A 19,816-nucleotide genomic window follows, 5' to 3' on the forward strand; every position below is an offset into this window, starting at 1 on the left:
GTTTCCCATACAAGAGGGCAATATTTACCATTGTTCCCCAAAAGGAAAATTATAAAACCTCCTGCGCTTGAAACCCCATCACATCAATTTGCATAGGACGCATCACTATAAACTATGAGTTTCAAGTGCCTACGGTAACCTAAAACCGGGAACCTCAAAACACACTCCTGCAATTTTAGTTTGATCAACGCTTTATTTGCTCTCATCATGTCTTCCACTTTGGGATCATTCATTTTTGAACTCAACTCGAAGACATCAAAACTCACGTCCAGTCTAGTCTGTCTACCTGTCTAATTCTGTTGCCCAATTAAACTTTGCAGTTGTTCTTTTTCCATCTTTGAAACCATTGCGTCTTTTTGTGAAACCCGGCCACGGCTAATTGCTATTGGGCTGATGCTTTCCAAATAAGATTGTTGACGTAAAGTTGCCCCTAAATTAGTCTGTCCGATTTCCGGTCCAATATATTTAAATGCACCGGAAGCCTGACTTCCAATCCTGAATTCTTTCCTCAAACCAGAGATTACAATACCTTAGAAATCACTAGTCCCACCCCACAAAAAATCATCGACATGCATCATAAAGATGCCAGAAAGATTTCCTTTATAGTGCCAGTAAAACATTGCCGGATCTGCTTTCAACTGGTAACAGCCTAACTTTAACAAAACTGACCTTACCGAAAAATACCAGAAAGTACTCTAGACGCATCATTTAATCCATATACCCATATACCCAAATATACCCATTTGTTCAACTTCCAGAGTACCCCTTCTGTGTTAGCTGCCTCTTTAGGAGGACGGAGAAAAATGTCTCTCTGGAGCTGATGCCCCTGCAGGAAGGCAGCTTTTATATCTGTAGATTTGCATTCCCGTGGCTAATAGAGCCAAGAAGATCTTTAAAATAACCTTTCCTGCTGTAGGTGAATCTACCCTTAAATCCTAATGTTCTAAGTTTTCTTCAAATCGCCTCACCACAAGCCTGGCCTTTGCCTTATAAGTTCCATCTGGAAGAACCTTTTCCGTGCAAATCCATCTGTGGGATAGAGCTCTTTGTCCCCTATCCGGTACTTCCGTGTATACCCCAAATTCACTCCAACTATGCAGTTCTTGCTGTTTGGCATCTTTGATAACTTTTTCATCTAACTTATTGGAAGCCACCAAAATCTCACGTGCCTGTGGGCTTCTACTCCAATTAGTATTTGTAGTCTTACTCATGTTCCGAGACCTTGATAAACTACGTCCCCTCTCCCGCCTGGTATCTTGTTTTGTACTGCTACTGCTTAATCTTTCCCTTCTGCTGTGGGATGTCCTTTCAATAGTTCTCGACCTTTTCCTGCAGACCTGTTCACTATCCGATGTACTATTTGAACTGGCATTGCGTTTCTGTGCCCTCCATTTTTGAACTTCGTGTTCCCAATCCATAGTCTTGACTCCCTCCCCTGAATGCTGTAGATTCTTTCTCTTATTTTTTAAATTTAAATTTTTTCCAATTAAGGGGCAATTTAGCATGGCCAATCCACCTACCTTGCACATCTTTGGGTTGTGGGGGCGAAACCCACGCAAACACGGGGAGAATGCGCATACTGCACATGGACAGTGTCCCAGAGCCAGGATCGAACCTGGGACCTCGGCGCCGTGAGACTGCAATGCTACCACTGCGCCACCCTGCTGCCCGAATGCTGTAGATTCAATCAATGTTTATACTTTCCAGTGGCCTTCCCTGCTCTACTAATAACATATGCATCCTGCCATTGACTCAACCCTTCAGGCAAGTATGTCACTTTTGTACCAACTTTTGGCAGTTGTCCTTTCGGAAAAATGGCCTGTTCTAAATGATCAGAAGTGTTGTGTTCAGTTAACTGGTCCTCATAGTTCTGTAACACGTGCGTACCAGATGACCCTGGTTCCTCGTCATGTCTGTCTGCCCGGTCTAAATTTGAAAATTTGTAATCTGTACCCATTATCCTTGTTGAATGTACCCTAACAGTTTGATTGCCATGTTGCAAAATAATTGTTTTGCCATCTATGCCTATGATCTTCCCTGGGCCTTTCCATTCATTAAAACTGTCTCTCTTAGGACTTCCGGTTGCGGCGATGCCCAGCTAAGCCGCACGTTTCGGCGGCCCCAGCTCAAACGGACCTTCGGGCTCTTTTAAGAGCCCCAACGGGGAATTTTTTCAGGACGAAACCACCCCAACGAAAGAGAAATATAGCGGCGGCGGTGGCTACATCGCGAAGAATCCTCGAGGATAGGGACAGGAGGAAAAAAGAAGCAAGATGGCGGCGGAGAAAGCCCAGGCGACATGGGGGCCCGATCAAGACGAATTCTTAAGACGGTGTGTGGAGCTACTTAAGAAGGAGGTGCTGACCCCGATGCTACAGGCAATTGAGGGGCTTAAGGAGGCACAAAGGACCCAGGAGACGGAGCTCCGCGTGGTGGAGCAGAAGGTGACGGATAATGAAGACGAGATCCTGGGCCTGGCGGTCAAAACACAGACCCACGAGGCGCTCCACAAAAAGTGCATTGAAAGGATTGAGGCCCTAGAAAATAGAGCACGAAGGAAGAACCTTCGGATCCTGGGTCTCCCCGAGGGAGTGGAAGGAGCGGACTGCGGGGCTTACGTGAGCACGGTGCTAAGCTCGTTGATGGGAGCTGAGGCCCCTTCGGGCCCCTTGGAAGTGGAAGGGGCTCATCGGGTCCCTGCGAGGAGACCAAAGGCGGGAGAACCAGCTAGGGCGACAATCGTGCTTTCATCGCTTCAATGATAGAGAAGTGGTTCTGAGATGGGCCAAAAAGGTACGGAGTAGTAGATGGGAGAATGCGGTGGTACGGGTGTACCAGGATTGGAGTGCGGAGGTGGTGAGAAGGAGGGCGAGTTTTAATCGAGCCAAGGAGGTGCTACACAAGGTGAAGTTCGGAATGCTGCAGCCGGCGCGACTATGGGTCACGTACCAGGAGAGACATCCCTACTTCAAAACGGCGGAAGAAGCATGGACCTTTATTAAAGACGAGAAACTGGATCGGAACTGAGGGACTGATCTTAGAGGGGAAATGACACTGTCGATGTATATAGGAATGTAAATTGGGAAGGGGGGGGACACTAAGAAATGTGGGCGTCGGTGGGGGGAAGGAAGAGACATAGGCGGGGGATGAGGAATGGGAGTGGGGCGGTAGAGGGAGCTGCGCCACAAGGGGCGGGACAACTACAGAGAATATGGGGCCTACTGTCCTTGTTCCCGCGCCAGAAAGGTGATGGCGGGAAGATAGGCGCAAGGTAGATGGGAGTTCCCCACACGGGGGGGTCAAGGAGTGAGCGGGAGAAGCCGGGGTCAGTTGAAGTCAGCTGACTTTCGGAAGTAATATGGGGGGAGCAATCACGCTAGATGGGGATCCAGCGGGGGGGGGGGGGGGGGGGAATAACTGGGTTGCTGCTGCAGAAATCAAAGAGGAACTGGTTAAAGAAAGGGTGGTTGGGGCTGGAATGCGCCACCTGGGGAACGGGTGGGAGCGCGGAATCGGGACGTGGGACTGGCCTAGAGAGGGTGATGGCTAGTCGACACGGGAAGGGGGCAGGTAGCCCCCCAGTGCGGCTGATCACGTGGAACGTGAGAGGCCTAAATGGACCGATTAAAAGGGCCCGAGTGCTCGCGCACTTGAAAGGACTGAGGGCAGACGTGGCTATGCTTCAGGAGACGCACCTGAAGGTGGCGGACCAAGTTAGGTTAAGGAAAGGATGGGTGGGACAGGTGTTCCATTCAGGGCTGGATGCAAAGAATAGAGGGGTGGCCATACTGGTGGGGAAACGGGTATCATTCGAAGCTAGGAGCATTGTAGCAGATAGTGGAGGCAGATATGTGATGGTGAGTGGCAGACTGGAGGGAACGGAGGTCGTGTTGGTTAACGTATATGCCCCGAATTGGGATGATGCGGGATTCATGAAGCGGATGCTGGGACGTATCCCGGACCTGGAGGTAGGAAACTTGATAATGGGGGGAGACTTCAACACCGTGCTGGACCCAGGGTTAGATAGATCTAGATCTAGGACCGGAAGAAGGCCGGCAGCGGCCAAGGTGCTTAAGGGGTTTATGGACCAAATGGGAGGAGTGGATCCATGGCGATTTGTTAGACCGAAGGTCAAGGAGTTCTCCTTCTTCTCCCATGCTCACAAAGTGTACTCCCGGATAGATTTTTTTGTTTTGGGAAGGTCATTGATCTCGAGGGTGGAAGAAACTGAGTATTCAGCCATAGCTATCTCAGATCATGCCCCACATTGGGTGGACCTGGAACTAGGAGAGGAGAGGGAGCAGCGTGCACTCTGGCGATTAGATGTGGGATTGTTGGCGGATGAGGGAGTCTGTGGAAGGGTGCGGGGATGTATCGAGAGATACCTGGAGGCCAATGACGACGGGGAGATCCGAGTGGGAGTGGTATGGGAAGCACTAAAGGCGGTGGTCAGAGGAGAGCTGATCTCCATCAGGGCCCACAAAGGGAAAACAGAGGCCAAGGAAAGGGAAAGATTACTGGGGGAGATTTTAAGGGTGGATAAAGAATATGCGGAGGCCCCGGAGGAGGGACTATACAGGGAGAGACAACGACTCCAGACGGAGTTCGACCTTCTGACCACTAGGAGGGCGGAGGTGCTGTGGAGGAAGGCACAGGGGTGAGATATGAGTATGGGGAAAAGGCTAGTCACCTGTTGGCCCATCAGCTGCGAAAGAGGACAGCGGCGAGGGAGATAGGGGGAATTAGAGTTGAAAAGGGAGTTATGGTGCGGAGAGCAGGGAAGATAAACGAGGTGTTTTAAGACCTTTTACGAAAGACTTTATAGGTCCCAACCCCCGGAGGGAAAAGAGGAGATGCGGCAGTTTTTGGACCAATTAAGGTTCCCGAGGGTGGAGGAGCAGGAGGTGGAAGGCCTGGGGGCACCAATTGGGGTGGACGAGGTTACCAAGGGGCTGGGGAACATGCAGGCAGGGAAGGCCCCGGGACCAGATGGGTTCCCGGTGGAATTTTATAGAAAATATGTGGACTTGCTGGCCCCGCTGTTGGTGAGGACTTTTAACGAGGCCAGGGAAGGGGGGACTCTACCCCCGACAATGTCAGAGGGGACGATATCGCTAATTTTGAAGCGGGATAAAGATCCGCTGCAGTGCAGGTCCTATAGGCCTATTTCACTACTAAATGTGGACGCCAAATTGCTAGCAAAGGTGCTAGCAACGAGGATAGAGGACTGTGTCCCGGGGGTGGTGCACGAAGACCAGACGGGATTCGTAAAGGGGAGACAACTAAATGTCAACGTGCGACGGCTATTAGGGGTGATAATGATGCCCCCAGCAGAGGGGGAGGCAGAGATAGTGGCGGCAATGGATGCAGAGAAGGCATTTGATAGGGTGGAGTGGGAGTATCTATGGGAGGTGCTGAGGAGGTTCGGGTTCGGGGACGGGTTTGTTAGCTGGGTCAAACTCCTCTATGGGGCCCCAACGGCAAGTGTGGTCACGGGTCGGCAAAGATCGGAGTATTTCCGACTATACAGGGGAACAAGACAGGGATGCCCGCTGTCTCCATTACTGTTCGCGTTGGCAATTGAACACTGGCCATGGCGCTGAGAGACTCCAGAAAATGGAGAGGGGTGATTAGAGGAGGAGAGGAACACCGAGTGTCACTCTACGCGGATGACCTACTGTTGTATGTGACGGACCCAGTGGGGGGGATGACAGAGGTCATGCAGATATTGAGGGAGTTCGGAGATTTCTCGGGATATAGGCTTAACATGGGAAAGAGTGAACTTTTTGTGATACACCCTGGGGACCAGAGTAGAGGGATAGATGGCCTGCCTTTAAGGAGAGTGGAAAGAAACTTTCGATACCTGGGGATTCAGATAGCCAGGAGCTGGGGAACCTTGCACAGGCTTAATCTGACACGACTGGTGGAACAAATGGAAGAGGACTTCAAGAGGTGGGACATGCAGCCACTGTCACTGGCGGGCAGAGTGCAGGCAATTAAGATGATGGTCCTCCCGAGGTTCCTATTTGTATTCCAATGTCTCCCTATACTGATCACTAAGGCCTTCTTTAAAAAAATAGACAGGAGCATCACGAGCTTCGTGTGGGCAGGGAAAGTTCCGAGGGTAAGGAGGGGGTTCTTGCAACGTAGTAGAGACAGAGGGGGACTGGCGCTGCCGAATTTGGGCGACTACTACTGGGCCGCCAATGTGGCGATGATCCGTAAATGGATGATAGAGGGAGAGGGAGCGGCGTGGAAAAGATTAGAGAGGAAGTCCTGTAAAGGGACGAGTCTAGAGGCGCTGGTGACGGCGCCACTACCGTTCTCACCAAAAATATTTACCACGAACCCAGTGGTGGCGGCAACATTAAATATATGGGGGCAATGGAGGCGACAGAGAGGTGTGCTGGGAGCCTTGGTGGGGTCCCCAATTAGGGACAACCATAGGTTTGCCCCAGGGAGGATGGATGGAGGATTCCAGAGCTGGCACCAGTTGGGAATTAGGAGGGTGGGAGATTTATTTACAGACGGGACGTTTGCGAGCTTGGGAGCGCTGGAGGAAAAGTATAAGCTGCCCCGGGGAAATTTCTTTAGGTATATGCAGGTGAGGGCGTTCACAAGACAACAGGTGAGGGAATTTCCATTGCTCCCGACACAGGGGATCCAGGATAGAATGCTCTCGGGGGTGTGGGTCGGGGAGGGCAAGGTGTCAGAGATATACCGAGAGATGAGGGAAGAGGGGGAGGAGCTGGTGGGCGAACTGAAAGGAAAATGGGAAGAAGAGCTCGGGGAGGAGATAGAGGAGGGTCTGTGGGCTGATGCCCTAAGCAGGGTAAATTCCTCTTCCTCGTGTGCCAGGCTTAGCCTGATTCAATTTAAGGTGCTGCATAGAGCACACATAACAGGAGCAAGGTTGAGCAGGTTCTTCGGAGTGGAGGACAAGTGTGGGAGGTGCGGCGGAAGCTTTATGTTATTTGGTTAGCTTACCATGTTAGTTAGTTACTCTTTATTAGATTTTAGTTATCATGTTACTTGTACTGTTAACTTTTCTTTTTGTTTGATGTGTAAAGGGAAAAAATTGTGAATGAAAAACTTCAATAAAATATTTTATTTTTTTTTAAAACTGTCTCTCTTACAGTATACTATGTCTCCTTGCTGAAAAACGGTATTTGATGGCCGTACATTATGCCTCAAAGCTCTGCGAATTCTTTGAGATTTCTGCTTCCAAAAAAGCTTTTCTACTGCTATGTTATGCATTTAAACGCTCAGCAAAGGCAGAGCTAATTGGTAGTCCCTTCCCAAGCTGGAGGCTGGTCATCCAAAATGGATGGAATTTTAGGATTTCTACGAAACACTAATTGATAGGGACTATAGCTCCCAACCATCTGCAATGAATTCTTTGCATGTACCACCCATGCTAAAGCTGAATTTAGCTTGCCAATATTTTCCGGAGCATGTCATCTATTACCGCATGGTTTCTTTCACACACACCATTATTAAATGGGCTTTCTGCAGCCTTCAGAACTGTGATATTCACGTTTTCACACATATCCCTAAACTCATCATTAGCAAATTCTCCCCCATTGTTCATAAGGAATTTTGCCGATGGGCCCATTCCTGTCCCTATCCATTTTTCCACGATTTGATCCAGAATTACTCTCTTTTCTTTACTGCGTACAATCATTGATTGACTAAATCTGGTTGTTAAATCTACAAAATGTAAAATAAATATATTATTGGCTTTATCCCAAATCTTAAGGTGCATGGCCACAATGTTGTTAAAATCCCTGGCAAAAGGTAGGGTTATTATCGGTCGTGCTGGTGTCCTTCTGTTCTTCCTACAAACTTCACAGCAATCACTAACCTGTTCTATCAGTTTAGTACAGTCTTCATCCCTTACCCCTGCATCCTTAAATACATTTTCAGCCTCCGAGGTGACGGATGTGCAAATTGCCTCTGCAGTTTCAATACAACAAGCTTTTTATCAGCTAAAGTCCCATTTTCAACTGCCATTAACACATCCTTAACAACTGTACTTGAAATATTATTTGTCAGTAATGGAATACAATAGTGTCCCGGCTGTGTAAATTGTAAGTCCACCGTCTTTCCAAAAACTGTTGTCTTATCCTGTTCCATATCCAGTTTCATGTGTGCTTTCTTCATCGACGGTCTGCTCAGAAGCAAAGGGATCTGACTTGATACAACATCCGTGCTAATGAATTGATTCACCCCGGCAATATTGCAAGGGATCACCACTCTTTTCAGCAACTTCAAAGTATTATCATCCCCAAACCTGAAACTTGTGGAACTTTCAAATCCTTAACCTTGTTACGATTCTCAGCATTCAAGGAGTCCAGGTAACATTTTAACCAGTCAATTCCACACAGAGATGTGCAGCCACTGTCCAATACAATTGAAGGATTCTGCAACCAACACCCTCATTACGGGCTTAAAACCGCTTGTTAATAGGACAATGCCTTCTTTCTGGTCACTATATTTTTCCTCTTCTGACTCTTCCGTGTCATGTGTCGCTTCAAACACTCTTATAAACGTGTTGGACAGTTGAAAGCATAATGGTATTGAGAGTCACATCGAAAACATTGATTTATCATGCCCCATGCATTTCTGGGGTTCATCTTCCTATTGTAGATTCTAACTGTAGGTTCTAATTTCTGTCTTCATAATTTCCGGGTCCCGATCTCCTTCTATAGTCTAGGAACCTGTTTGTAGCGTACGGTTTTGCCATCCTATTAGTAGTGTATCTTCCATATTCTGCTTTTTTGCAGGCTGACCTATTTCGGTCATCAGAGCCATCGGAATCGAATGTTTCCCCAGAAACCTTTTTAAAGCTTCTGTCATCGGATCGAATAAGGTATCCTTATCCGTAAACTGAACTTCTGTCAAAACCAGGAGCCCATCCATGTTGCTCACTCTAGCACAGTCAAGTAATTTAAAGGCCAACGCAGACTGTGGAAATTCCAGGTTGTGTTTCTGCAGCCTTTTATATAGTCTGCCAAATTCCAGTATATAGTCTTCAATGGAGAAATTCTCTATTTTCCGGAACATATCAAAATCCAAACATGCTTCATACGCACTTAACAAGTCATCCTTCTTATAAATCTTATCCATATAACCTAAGAGTCTGCAGAACTTTTTCTGAGTCTAACTCTTCCAATTCCAGCTCAGAAAACACTTTGCTCCTGGTTTTGTCATAAGGTAGAGAAAGAGCCAATGCCATACCTTGTTTTCTCTTTCCCAAGGCAATTACCTTAGTCCACATAACTACTGCACATCTCCATTGGTCGTACAATCCCCTTTCAGAAAATAAGGGGGGTAGTCATATCCAGCCATCTTTATCCTAGGTTCAGCCATATATCTTTGTTTTTTTTTCTTCTCACTCACTCCTTGGTTTGGTCTGGAAAAGTTGTATCTTTCAACCCTTCACATTTGCACAGCAACCATCCTCTGCTACCATTTGTTGTACGTTTAGCTGCTGTTGTATAAAGAGTCAAAGGTTCTGCTCCTTTTCCACAAACACCTTTAATTTACTTCAACACACTCTGCACAAAACTCTAACATCACATCACCTGACACAAAGGCCACCTGAAGCCACTTTACATATGGGTCAATTATTGGATACTTAACATAAATGAGACAACTAATTGGAATGTCTCTTAACCCATTATTTAACACACAGACAGTGCCCCAAGCAAGGAATCGAACCTGGGACCCTGGGGCGGTGAATCAACAGTGCTAACCACTGTGCTACCGTGCTAGCGAGTAAGAAAATTTGAGAAGAATGGGAAGAGAGAGGGAAGGAAAAATGGAAGGAAAGAAGGGAGAGAAAACTACAAAAGCAGAGACACATAGAAAGACACCAACTATGGCAAGAGAAGAGAGGCTGGTTCAGGGGGAGAGATGCGGCAGAGTGAAAGACAATAATCATGTTAGAGGGTATTTTTGGCTCTGCTGAGTCGGAAGGGAAGTTGATGTCAATGCATCCACATGATAAAATGCTCATACTATGACTCATTGTCAGCAATGTCACAGCAGATTCACTGTTTGAAAATAATCAAGCAGATTCTCAAAATAATTTATAATGCGTTTCATAACGGTGGTGTCCTGAACAGACCCAGCAGTTGCATAAAACTGACATTTTGACAATTCAAAAATAATCCAATGACAAAGATCTGCAGAAAAGAATATAAAAGCAAAGCATTTCTCGAGCATTTTTTACATCCACCAGCAGCACCCAAAGCACTTTACCGGCAATTAAGTCCTTTTGAAGTATAGTCATTTGTGTAGAAAATGCGGCAGTCAATTTGCATACAGCAAGCTCCCATAAACCGCAGTCAATGTGCTAATGACCAGATAATCTGTTTGTGATTTTAATTGAGAGATAAATATTGGGCAGAAAAATTTGAAGTTGTTCAAATTTGCAGGAAGAATAAAGAAGCATATTACTTAAACGGAGAACGACTGCAGAATTCCAAGGTGCTTAGGGATCCTCATACATGAATCACAAATTGTTTGTAAGCAGTTGCAGCATGTAATCAAAAAGACTAATAGAATGCTAACCTTTATTATGAGAGGAATTGAACATAAAAATAAGGACGTTGGGGGGATCACGTGATGTGAGCGGTTGTGGTTTTCGAGAGCTCTGGCTTTGTTCATCTTGTAATCCTTTATTTTATCCTGGTGCACATTTAATATTTGTCTTTTCTTGGGATATATGACTTGTGCTTGTCCCTGGAGGATTCTTTTTTAAAAATAAATTTAGAGTAACCAATTAATTTTTTCCAATTAAGGGGCAATTTAGTGGAGCCAATTCACCTACCCTGCACATCTTTGGGTTGTGGGGGTGAAATCCACGCTGACATGGGGAGAATGTGCAAATTCCACACGGACAGTGACCCAGAGCCGGGATCGAACATGGGACCTTGGCGCCGTGGGGCGGCAGTGCTAACCACTGCGCCACCGTGCTGCCCTTGTCACTGGAGGATTCTGGTCGTGTTTAGAGAGCCAAGATAGTTGTAGAAAAGTATGACAGTCTGAGTTGGCTGGGGTGGGGCATAACTTGCAGAAGCATTGTTGCTGGCGATGCACACAGCACACTGAGGCAAAAGCCCACTCACCAGCAACAAAGCATTGAGAATGTTGTTCTGGGTGAAGATTTTAGCTCTGTGGTGCACGACCTTAGAGCTCACTTGGAAGATTTGCGAGGTATCCTTGGAAATTGGTGGAGAGGCATGAGTGTTTTGGGATTTGGAAGAGCACTTTCTCTAGTAAAGTTGAGATCCTACTGCATTGCGTGTCGTTTATCTTGACTGGTTCAGCAGGTAGAGGTTGGGTAAGGTGTGTCCGTGAATCGGTTCCTGGCGAGAGGTGGGAGGCAAATTTGCGATTGAGTTTGAAAATTGGCTGCTATGGTTTAATAATCTTGATTTGGAGGCTGTGTGCATCAGATTCAACAGAGCAGAGTATCTGATCTTTGAGGCCTTGGTCGGTTGGGCCCACCAACCATTATTGTGAATGTCATTTTATCCACAATACTTGTCGCGAGGTGTGGAGGTGGCCGAGCGGGTCGAGTCATCCCTTCCCGGCCGGGGCCTAGGTAGTGGGTTACAATGGGCAGTGGCATGGTGAAAGTGAAGGTGTTCGTTGGAATCCTTGACAGGTCCTGAGGCGTGTTCATTGATCCTGTCTTGGTGTCGGCCTCCTTGAGCAACACATTATCGTTATCCTGCAATCCTTCCATAGTTGGATGTTACTCCCTTGTGGTTATGTTGTTGATTATTTATTGTTGTCGTTTCTCCTGCAAGGGCATGCAAAATGTGAGCATGAGTGTGTGTCATCTGCTATCCGGTTCCACCAAAATTCATATTGAGTTGATTATGTGAAATGTGGTTTGTGCAGTTTTATTCCTCTTTGTCATTATGTGTTATAATCCTTGTGGTTATGGGATGGGATGCTTTTTTGATACCCCTTATCTTGTTTATAACAAAGAGAAGTGGAGCAAGGGCAGGTTGATGGGTAGGGGTGAAGTTAGATCCTGTTGCCCCTGAAGCTTGTAATGTCCCTTCTTGAAAATGCCTATTTTAGGGATGTCCTGCGAGGCCTTCTTCGGTGCACCAGGGTCTAGAGTTGAGCCGAGATCTGTATTTTGGTTGGCATCCTGTTGCCCTCGTGGTTGAATGAGCAGCTTGTTCTCTTCCTCATTAATGGATGATCGGTGTGCGCAAGAGAAATATTGAACCAGGGTTGGGTCTTGATACTTTGTTATCCTTTAGATTACATCTGGTATCTCTTCTCCTCTGTTTTTCTTGGGAGACCCTGAAGGCTTGATCATAATCCAAACATGTTGTTGCCGGTCCTCTCTGCACAAATGTATGGAATGATGTTGGTTCTGTATTAGGCCTGAGACTTGGGTTAAGTTGCGTTGTGTGGTATATAAATAACTCCCCATTAGAATTGGGTTTTTCCTTTCTTTTCTTTTGTAAGGGTGGGTAGAAAGAATACATGATTGGTTCCTGCAAGGGTGCAGACATGTTTGGTATGCAAAGAGAGGAAGCTGTGGTGTATCACTGGTGACTTTGGTACTGCTAGAGCTCAGGGAGTATCCTGAACTCTCGTGGTATTTCCGAGCATACGTGTTGTGGGAGGGTGTGGCCACTTTATCCTGTTGTCATGGCTTCATCCTGTTTCTCCTTTGGTCTCTGGTGGAGCTTAGAGCGGCATCTAGCTATGACTGATTGTATTGAGTCAGTTATAATGTTTTCCTGTTCCCCTCTATGATTTAAAAAAAAATTTGGGGGGGGTTTTGTATAAGTTTAGATACAGGAAGCAAAACACATAGGAAATATAACCGGACGGGAGGATCTTTCCTCCCCTCTCTTCTATTCTTTCCTTTTTACAGGTCATCTAACTAGGGTGGAGGGGACACCACAATGTGTTTTACATTTTTTTGTGCAGTTGCCTCGGCATCGGCCATTGCTCATTTCCCCTTCCCGTTTTTCTTAGCGTTCTCTCGCCGTGCTTGCTCCTGTTGTCTTCCCGTTTTTGTTCTCTAATCTGTTCCCCCGTCGGGCTCCCCTTTTTTGTTCTCCTCCTTCCCTCCCTTCCATCCCCCTTCTTCACTGCTGCCACCCATTCTGGGCTCTATGTACCATTTTTAGCTGCATTAGGTTGAGCCTCGCGCATGTGAAGGTAGAGTTGAGCAGTGCTTCGCTCCAGAATCCCCACCCTAAGTCTTCCTCCCATTTCCTCCTTGTCGTGTCCAGTTCGGTGTCAGCCCTCTCCAGCAGTCGTTTGTATATGTCACTTCAGTTCCCTCTGCCGAGGATGTCTGCGTCCAGTAGCTCTTCTAATAGAGTCTGTCGTGGTGGCCGCAGGTATGTCCTTGTCTCCTTCCGTAAGAAGATTTTAAGCTGCAGGTATCTGAGATCGTTGCCTTTAGCTAGTTCAAATCTCTGCGTCAATTCTTCCTATCTCCACCTTGTTGCTGATTTTCTCCTTGGTTTAATTGCTCTGTTTTATTACCTTTGCTCTCGAGTCGCCAGGTATCTTTATGATACCACCACGAGGTTCAAGTCCAAGTAATGATCAATAACCCAATACACCGATTAGTAAGATTTAAATCAAAGCACATTAATTATACACAGTAATCGCTACTCATGCACGAATTCTACGTCTAAGCTACTTCTACAACTAACAGGCCTATACTTAACTTCGGACTGTCCCACCAGGTCAGGGGAACAAATAGCCTTTCGTTCGGGTTCTGAGTCTGCGGGATTCGAAGTTGGTACGGATTGGTAGCTAGGAGCGCCTATCTCGTAGCGAGCGTTGAATTAAGACTTACTTCTGTCGGTCGTCACTGCACCGGTCACGGTCAATGTTGGTTCGTGTTGCTGGGTGACCCGGGCAGGACGCAGAGGTGAAGAAGAGAGTGATTTGAACTTGGGGCTTAACTCTTATAGCCCCCAGGGGCTTCCCGCCTTTCGGGGCGGACCCTGTACCTGATCCCAAGTGATTGGACTTTGTCCCAATCGCTTGGTTCGATTTTCTCCAATACTGGAGCGGTTCCCTGATCGATGGGCGGTCTTGAGGTGCTCGTTCACCTCCTTTGTGTTGGCTCCTGCTGGCGCCGAGGAGTCTGGCTTTGCTTTGTGTGTCCAAAATGTTACTTATTGTTCCCGGGGATTGCTCATCAGTATGCAGATGGCTGCTACTTTGTTATGCTGATGGTCGCCGGTATTGATGTTGTCTGGCCTTTGCAGAGGTAAATACACAGCAAACCTGCAGCTGCTGGTTTCTGTCTTGTTGGCTGACTTTCCCATCAGCCTTTGCCGTTCGCCATTTTAAATCGGGAGTTGGCCAATTTAGGTGGCTACAACCTTTTGAAGGTGGCATGGGTGAGTGCTGGTGTGAACTGAGGCTATTGCAGATGGGGGCTTTGTCGGACATTTCAGTCAGTCCGAATTGCTGCCGTAGTTGGTTCCACATCTGAAGGGTGGGTATCACCACTGAGATGCTGGAGTGTTTCTTGGGTTGGGATGGGAGTGCCACCGTGGCGAGGGCCCGGAGAGACGTCCCCTTGCAGGAGGCCTCCTCAGCATGCACCCACTCGACTTCTTGCTCCTTTATCCATCCCATTACTCTTTCTGCTGTACTGCCCAGTGGTAGAATTGTAGGTTTGGGAGGGCACGCCTCCCCTCGATTTTGTCTTCTGTAGGACCTTCTTTGTGATCCTAGCATTTTGTATTCGTGTATATTGAACCATTTTTTCCTTGCTTACTGTGATGTCATTATTTTGTAATTTTGAAGCGTTGTTTGGAAAAATGTAAAACACTAATAAATATACATTTTAAAAAGTAAGGGTGTTATGCTTCAGTTCAATAGGGCATTGGTGAGGCCGCATCTCAGATACTGTATGCAGTTCTGGTCTCCTTATTTAAGGAAGGATGTAAATATATTGGAGGCAGTTCAGAGGAGGTTTATTAGATTGATGCCTGGAATGACCAGATTGTGTTATGAGGATAAGTTTGACACACTGGGCTTGTTTCCACTCGACTTTAGAAGAGTGAGGGGTGACTTGGTTAAAGTATATAAGATCCTGAACGATACTGACAAGGTGGATATGGAAAGGATGTTTCCTCTTCTGGGCGAGTCCAGAACTAGGGGGGCACTGTTTTCAAATTAGGGGTCGCCCTTTTAGGACAGATATGAGATTTATTTTCTCTCAGAGGGTTGTGTGACTTTGGGGATCTCTGCCTCAAAAGGCAGTAGAAGCAGGTCATTGACTATTTTTAAGGCAGTGTGATGAATGTAAGAAATTGGTATATATATATATATATATAGTATTCTATGTATCTGGTGCAGTAATGGTTTCACATGCCTGGATTAGGATGTGTATATATCTGCTGCAGTAATATTTTTTTAAAATCCCGAATTTAAAGAAAGACAGACACTGGCTGCAAAAGGGTACAATTAAGATGTCGTAAACGTGATATATCATTATTTCAAACCATGATTATATTTAAAAGGAGGCTAATGGCTTTTTGTTATGATTTCTGGGAAGTAGATAATCAGAGACATTGGGCTGAATTCTCCGCCATCGGGATTCTCCGTTTTGCCAGCAGCACGGGGGTTTCCTGACGGCATGGGGCTGCCCCACAATGGGAAACCCCATTGACCGGCCGTCGTAACGGAGAATCCCGACGGCGTGCTGCACCAGAAATCTGGTGCGGCAGGACAGAGAAACTTGCCCATTGTGTTTAAACTTAAGTCATTAGAATATACCGTTTTGGATACTGTTGGAGGAGGTGGCTCACCAGGGGAAGGCGGCAGCAGCCAGGTTCATGGCACCATGGCTGGCTCTGCTACACAGGAGGGCAGGAAAAAGAATGGCAGAGCTATAGTGATAGAGAATTCAATTGTAAGGGTATTTGATCGGCGTTTCTGCGATCGCAAACGAGACTCCAGGGTGGGTGTTGCCTTCCTGGGGCAAGGGTCAAGGATGTCTCGACGCGGCTACAAGGCATTCTGGAGTGCGAGGGTGAACAGCCAGCTGTCGTGTTGCATATAGGCACCAATGATATAGGTAGAAAATGGGATGAGGTCCTACAAGCTGAATTTAGGGAGTTAGAAGTTAAACAAAAAAGCAGGACCCCAAAGATAATAATCTCATGATTGCTACCAGTGCCACTTGCTAGTCAGAGTAGGAATAGCAGGATAGCTAAGATGAATACGTGACGTGAGGGATGGTGCAAGAGGGAGGGATTCAAATTCCTGGGACATTGGAACCGGTTCTGGGGGTGGCAGAACCAGTACAAACCGGATGGTCTGCACCTGGGCAGGACCGGAACCAATGTCCTTGGGGAAGTGTTTGCTAGTGCTGTTGAGGAGGGTTTAAACTAATATGGCAGAGGGATAGGAACCGATGCAGGAAGGCAGAAGGAAGTACGGTGGGGACACAAACAAAAGGCACTAAAGGGAAAAGTAGAAGGCAAAGAAACCGAAGACAAAAATCAAAAACGGCCAGATTACATCATAATTCTAAAGGGCAATAAATGTCAAAAAAACAAGTCTGAAGGTTCTGTGTGAGGGGCATTTGATGAATTAACTGCACTGACAATCATTAACGGATATGATGTCATTGGGATCACGGACACCTGGCTCCAGGGTGACCAAGGATGGGAACTGAACATCCAGGGTATTCAATATTCAGGAAAGATAGAAGGAAAGGAAAGGGAGGTGGGGTAATGTTGCTTATTAAAGAAGAGATTAACACAATGGTAAGAAAGGATATTGGCCTGGACGATGTGGAATCTGTATGGGTAGAGCTGTGGAACACCAAAGGACAAAAACGTTAGTGGGAGTTGTGTGCAGATCACCAAACAGTAGTTGTGAGATTGGGGATAGCATCAAACAGGAAACAAGAGATGCGTGCAGTCAGGGTACAGCAGTTATTTTGGATGACTTCAATCTGCATATTGATTGGGCTAATCAAACTGGTAGCAATGCAATGATGGAGGATTTCCTGGAATGTATAAGGGGTGGTTTTCTCGACCAATATGTCGAGGAACCAACTAGAGAGCATGCCATCCTAGACTGGGTATTGTACAATGAGAGAGGATTAATTAGCAACGTTGTGGTGCGAGATCCTTTAGTGACCATAATATGATAGTATTCTTCATTAAGATGAAGAGTGACACAGTTAAGTCTCAGACTGGGGTCCTGAACTTAAAGGCTAACTTTGATGGTATGAGACGTGCATTGGCTAGGATATGCTGGCAAAGGATACTTAAGGGGTTGATGGTGGATAGGCAATGGCAGACATTTAAAGACTACATGGTTGAACTTCAACAATTGTACATCCCTTAATGGCGCAAGGGTAGGACGGGGAAGGTGGCTCAACGATGGCTAACAAGGGAAATCAGGGATAGTATTAAAGCCAAAGAGGAAGCATATAAATTGGCCAGAAAAAGCAGCGAGCCTGAGGACTGGGAGAAATTTAAAATTCCGCAGAGGACGACAAACAGTTTGATTCAGAAGGGGAAAATAGAATACGAGAGTAAGCTTGCAGAAAACATAAACATTGACTGCAAAACCTTCTATAGATATGTGAAGAGAAAAAGGCTGGTGAGGACAAATGTAGGTCCCTTACAGTTAGAATGAGGTGAATTCATAATGGCCCACAAAGAGATGGCAGACCATTTGAATGAATACTTTGGATCTGTCTTCACTAATGAGGACACAAATAACCATCCGGAAATACCACGGGGTAGAGGGCCTAGCATGAAGGAGGAATTGAAGGAAATCCTTATTAGTCAGGAAATTGTACTGGGAAAATTGATGGGATTAAAACCCGATAAATCCCCAGGGCCTGATGCTCTGCATTCCAGAGGACTTAAGGAAATGCCCCGAGAATTAGTGGGCACATTGGTGATAATTTTCCAGCTATAGACTCTGGAAGAGTTTCAATGGATTGGAGGGTAGCTAATGTAACCCCACTTTTTAAAAAAGTGAGAGAAAACAGGGAATTATAGACCGGTTAGCCTGACATCGGTCGTGGGGAAAATGCTGAAGTCAATTATTAAGGATGAAATAACTGAGCATCTGGAAAGCGGGGACAGGATTGGCCCAAGTCAGCATGGATTCACTAAAGGGAAATCATGCTGGACAAATCTTCTGGAATGTTTTGAGGATGTGACCAGTAGAGTGGACAAGGGTGAACCAGTGGATGTTGTGTATCGGGACTTTCAAAGGGCTTTTGACAAGGTCCCACACAAGAGATTAGTGAGCAAAATTAAAGCTCATGGTATTGGGGGTAATGTATTGACGTGGATAGAGAACTGGTTGGCAGACAGGAAGCAGAGAGCGGGAATAAATGGGTCCTTTTCAGAGTGGCAGGCAGTGACTAGTGGGGTACCACAGGGTTCAGTGTTGGAACCCCAGCTGTTCGCAATATACATTAATGATTTGGACGGAGGAATTGAATGCAATATCTCCAAATTTTCAGACAACACTAAGCTGGGTGGCAGTGTGAGCTGTGAGGAGGATTCAAAGAGGCTGCAGGGTGACTTGGACAGGCTGGCTGAGTGGGCAAATACTTGGCAAATGCAATATAATGTGGGTAAATATGATGCCACCTCTGACAGTGTAGCATTCTCTCAGTTCTGCACTGGAGTGTCTGCCTAAAGTTTTGTGCTTAGCTCCTGGAGTGGGACTTGAACCCACCACATTCTGATTCAGGGACAAGAATGCTAACAACCACAGCTGACACCTAACCACCAATATTCTTAAAAAGGGTATTCCAATTACCCAAGCAATAGATCTTATCCACTCCAAGAAATGGCCAGATATATTCATGGGCATCTAGAAATCCCCAATCAGTTCAATCAATAATTACCTGCAAATGTTTGTTTTTAACATGTGTTAAAAATCTTTGATGACACAGCTGAAGCAGGTTAACCTAACCCACACTAGAAAAAAACTGAATCTGCCACAAACCAAATTTTTCCATTGGTATCCTCTTCAAGTCTTTATTCTATTTCTCATTTGCGACAACCATGAGATCTGGCTTATCTTAGACTATGAAGGCGGCGCAGAGACACAGTGGTTAGCACTGCTGACTCACAGCGGTGAGGACTCTGGTTCGATCCCGGTCCCAAGTAACTGTCCGTGTGGAGTTTGCATATTCTCCCAGTGTCTGCATGGGTCTCACCCCCACAAACCCAAAGATGTGCAGAGTAGGTAGATTGGCCATGCTAAATTGCCCCGTAATTCGAAAAAAGATTGGGTACTCTAAATTTAAAGAAATACTATGACAGGATGAAGCAACTTCAGTTCTACAGTATTAGTTTCATCAGGAGTCAGAATTTTGTGACTATCTAGCATACTCCCACTTCATGCAAAATCAATGTCAATTTTTCGAGGAACACAAAGCTTTAATTCAGTTCATACAAAGTACATATCCTTTTGACGAAGCATATCCTATTCCTCTACCAAAAAATTATAAGGGGACTTTTTCAATTTAGCTGGTTTCAGTCAGGGCCACATATTCAGGAAATATGGACATAGAGTAAAATCAGGATTGAGCTCAACTGTGATGCTATTGTGGTTGTAGAGCCTTCTGATACTGTCAAGACTTCCACTTTGGTGCAACAAAAGGATGGCTGGGTCTGTACAAACATCTGAAAAAGGTCCAGATCTCAAGAGGGCAAGAAAATATCCAGACAATAATAATGTGATTAGATTTATGATACAAGGCATCATATATTTGTTTAGATTTTATTCTCCTTCCGCAAATCAGTCA

At 46.0% G+C, this 19,816-nt stretch overlaps 1 protein-coding gene across 2 annotated transcripts in view; it reads right to left on the reverse strand.

The window, feature by feature from the left end:
- tsnax (translin-associated factor X) overlaps positions 1–19,816 on the reverse strand; it is a 193,683-nt gene that overhangs the window by 99,241 nt on the left and 74,626 nt on the right. The gene's annotated exons all lie outside the window — the stretch shown is intronic.

Source organism: Scyliorhinus torazame, chromosome 4 (assembly GCF_047496885.1).
Source record: "Scyliorhinus torazame isolate Kashiwa2021f chromosome 4, sScyTor2.1, whole genome shotgun sequence".
Taxonomy (NCBI): domain Eukaryota; kingdom Metazoa; phylum Chordata; class Chondrichthyes; order Carcharhiniformes; family Scyliorhinidae; genus Scyliorhinus; species Scyliorhinus torazame.